The sequence below is a fragment of the Arachis duranensis genome, chromosome 7 (genome assembly GCF_000817695.3).
Source record: "Arachis duranensis cultivar V14167 chromosome 7, aradu.V14167.gnm2.J7QH, whole genome shotgun sequence".
NCBI lineage: Eukaryota > Viridiplantae > Streptophyta > Magnoliopsida > Fabales > Fabaceae > Arachis > Arachis duranensis.
Genome location: NC_029778.3, coordinates 6,608,396 through 6,612,277, shown reverse-complemented (window position 1 = coordinate 6,612,277; position 3,882 = coordinate 6,608,396). Strand labels below are relative to the sequence as shown.

The following is a 3,882-nucleotide window of genomic DNA, read 5'->3' as shown; positions in this document are numbered from 1 at the left end:
AAATAGTATCTAATAATGACGATTATGACACCATTAGTTAACGTGTTATTTTTATGCATGGAATAATTAAATGCGATGAGGTTGTGGAAACTACACTATCAAACTAAGTTTGAAGCATATTCCATATGCAGAGAGGCTGATGTATATAAATTTGCATTCATGAGTTGCATTGGATGCCATGCACCACTCACATGCATATACATAAAAAAATCTAAACATTATTACTGTGACATCATCATGATGAGGTGTTTTACTCTCTTGTTGCTTCTTCTTTATACTTCATCTTCCACTTGCTTATCGGTGATGCCACTATGCAACCACCATGACAACTCAAACCTGCTCCAATTCAAGAACTCATTTGCCATCAAACCTTCATTGTACGATGATTGGGGGTGCTCCTCTTATTCCAACAAGACAGCGTCGTGGAACAATGGTACGAATTGTTGTGAGTGGGATGGTGTCACGTGCAACGCCACGTCAGGGCACGTGATTGGGCTTGACCTGAGTTGCAGCAGCAGCATGCTTGAAGGCGAGTTTCATCCCAACAGCACACTGTTCCAACTCACGCATCTTCAACAACTCAATCTTGCCTTCAATGACTTCTCCGACTCTCCAATATATCGGAAAATTGGTGATCTTGTGAGTCTCATGTATCTCAATCTATCATGCTCATCATTTGGCAATCATATTCCCTCCACGATCTCTCGCTTGTCTAAATTACGCTCACTTGACCTTTCAAGTAATTATGAGTTGAGACTTGATGAATCCACATGGAGCAAACTCATTGGTAACACCACTAACTTGGAAAAGCTGGTTTTAGATGGCGTAGACATGTCTTCTATCAGTGAAACTTCATTGTCTTTGCTCATGAATTTCTCATCCTCTTTGTTGTTCCTGAGTCTTGCTGACACTGGATTGCACGGAAGATTTCCAACTGGCATACTTGGTTTACCTAATCTTGGAGAACTAAATTTGTATTTCAATGAAGAGCTGAAATGTGAACTTCCAAAGTCTAACTGGAGCAATCCTCTAAGGAGCTTGGATCTCTCTGACACAGCTTTCTCAGAACAAATACCTAATTCCGTTTCCCATTTGAAGTCTCTTAACCAACTATGGCTACACGAATGCCAATTTCATGGATTAATTCCTGTGTCTTTGTGGAACCTCACTCAACTAACACAGTTGGACCTTTCAGGAAATAAACTTCATGGTGAGATTTCGTCTTTGCTTTCAAACCTCAAACATGTCACCTTCTTAGATCTTAGTCATAATACATTTAGTGGTCACATCCCAGATGTGTTCGACAACTTCACTAAATTGGATTTCTTGATATTTTCTTCTAACAGTCTAGGAGGTCAAGTACCACCATCATTGTTTCGTCTAACCCAGATTTCTTTTTTAGATTTGTCATCTAATAAATTAGGAGGCCAGTTGCCATCATCGTTAGTTGATCTAACTCAACTTTCTTACTTAAGTCTGTCTTCTAATCAATTAATCGGCCCAATTCCGAGCAAAAATGCCACACTTTCAAAACTAGAAGAACTACATTTGTCTAATAACTTTATAAATGGGACGATTCCAAACTGGTGTTATTCTTTGTCCTTATTGACGGTGCTAGATCTTAGCATGAACCAGCTCACAGGGCCAATTAGCAAATTCTCCACTTATTCATTGACTTCTTTATCTCTCTCTCATAACAAATTTCAAGGTGATTTTCCAAATTCGATCTTTGAATTTCAAAAAAATCTCACTCAATTGGATGTGTCATCTAATTACTTGAGTGGTCTTGTGGACTTTTCTCATTTTTCAAAGTTGGAAAATTTAAATTATCTTGATCTTTCTAACAATAAATTTCTCTCTGTTGATATTAATTGTAGTGTTGAATATATCTTACCTCAACTTGAATATTTAGATATATCTTTTTGTAGTGTTACTGTTTTTCCTTCATTCCTACCTAGACTACAAAATCTAAGATGGTTAGATCTTTCTAACAATAAAATCCATGGAAAGATTCCATATTGGTTCCGTGATAATCTCTTGCACACATGGAAGAGCATGTACTTGATTGATCTCAGTTTCAACCAGCTGCAAGGAGATCTTCCAATTCCACCAAATGGCATCAATTACTTTTCAGTTTCAAACAGCAACTTTACAGGAGGCATTTCTTCAACAATATGCAATGCAAGCTCCCTCAATATGCTAATCCTATCTCACAACAATTTGACTGGCAAGATTCCATAATGTTTGGGATCCTTTCCTTCGCTTCAGGTTTTGGATTTTCAAATCAACAACTTTTATGGAAGTTTACCTGAAAACTTCTCTAAGAGTAATGATTTTGCAACTATTAAGTTGAGTGGCAACCATTTCGAAGGACCAGTACCACAGTCTTTGGCAAATTGCACAAAACTGGAAGTTCTAGACCTTGGTGACAATAACATAGAAGATGTATTTCCCAGTAGGCTAGAAGCTCTTCAGGAACTACAGGTACTCAGTTTGCGAAATAACAAATTTCATGGTACCATCACTTGTTTGAGTAGGAAGCACCCATTTCCAAAGTTAGAGAATTTTTGATGTGTCTAATAACAAGTTTAGTGGCCTTTTGCCAATGCAATACTTTCAAGAGTTTCAAGGAATGATGACTCTAAATGATAATACCCAAATTGGTGGTTTGGAGTATATGAGTACCAATCCTAATACGAGCATTGCACAATATAATGACTCTGTTGTGATCATTATGAAAGGTCAATTGATAGAACTGTCAAGGATATTAACTATTTTCACAACCATAGACTTGTCGAATAACATGTTTGAAGGAGAAATCCCACAAATTCTTGGAGAATTGAATTCTCTCAAAGGACTTAACCTTTCACACAACAAAATCAGTGGTATGATTCCACAAACTTTGGGAAATTTGACAAGTATGGAATGGTTAGACCTCTCATGGAATCAACTGAAAGGTGAAATACCTCTGTCTTTGACAAATTTGAATTTTCTATCTGTCTTGAACCTTTCTGAAAACCAGTTGAAGGGAGAGATACCAACCGGAAAACAGTTCAATACATTCCAAAATGATTCCTACAGAGGAAACCCAATGCTTTGTGGATTCCCTTTGTCAAAGTCATGCAGCAATGATGAAGAACAACCACCTTCAGTGTTTCCTGAGGCAAAAGAATCATTATTTGGGTGGAAGTCAGTTGCAGTGGGATATGGATGTGGAGTGGTATTTGGAATGTTCCTTGGAAGGTTGTTTATAAAGACTGCGAAACCCTTGTGGCTTGCCAGACTTATTTGTGGCTATACTTAACAAAACATGCACAGCAGATCAGAGGCCATGCAAATTGTATGAGAGTTGTGGTTTGCTAGACTTCTTTGTGGTTATGCCTAACAAAACACCCTACTCCCAACTGAGGCCATGCAAATGGTAGGAGAATCTGTTTGCTTCATGTTTTTTCTTTTCTTCTTTTGTGTCCTATAATGCATGTGAGCTCTTTTGTTTTGTGGGATGGAGTGTATTATTTCTGTCAATTAGTAGACTTTATATGAGTTATGTATTATTATTTGTCCTCTCAATTTTTGCAACATGGTATATTCTCATTTAGCCCTTGCAATGTGTAATGGCCTCAATGTTTTTACCAACAGAAAGAATGTGATCTAAGAAAGCAAGTGAATCTATTGTCTTTTAAATTTTGTTGAGATAATCAGTACAGAAAGATATTTTTTTTATAGACTTTAATTGCGATTTAAGGTGATTGATTTGGATTTTGAGAAAAACTCATGTATCTTCTTCCATATTTGATAGGCAAAATTGTAGTTCAGCAGTTGATTCTTGAATGGTTCATCCATGGAGTTCAGCATCCATGTCATATGATAATGATCACGTAG

The 3,882-nt window shown here is 37.1% G+C and overlaps 1 pseudogene; it reads left to right on the top strand.

Annotated features, from left to right (window-relative positions):
- Positions 1–232: 232 nt before the first annotated feature.
- On the top strand, positions 233–3,332 carry LOC107496760 (receptor-like protein 7; annotated as a pseudogene).
- Positions 3,333–3,882: the final 550 nt, after the last annotated feature.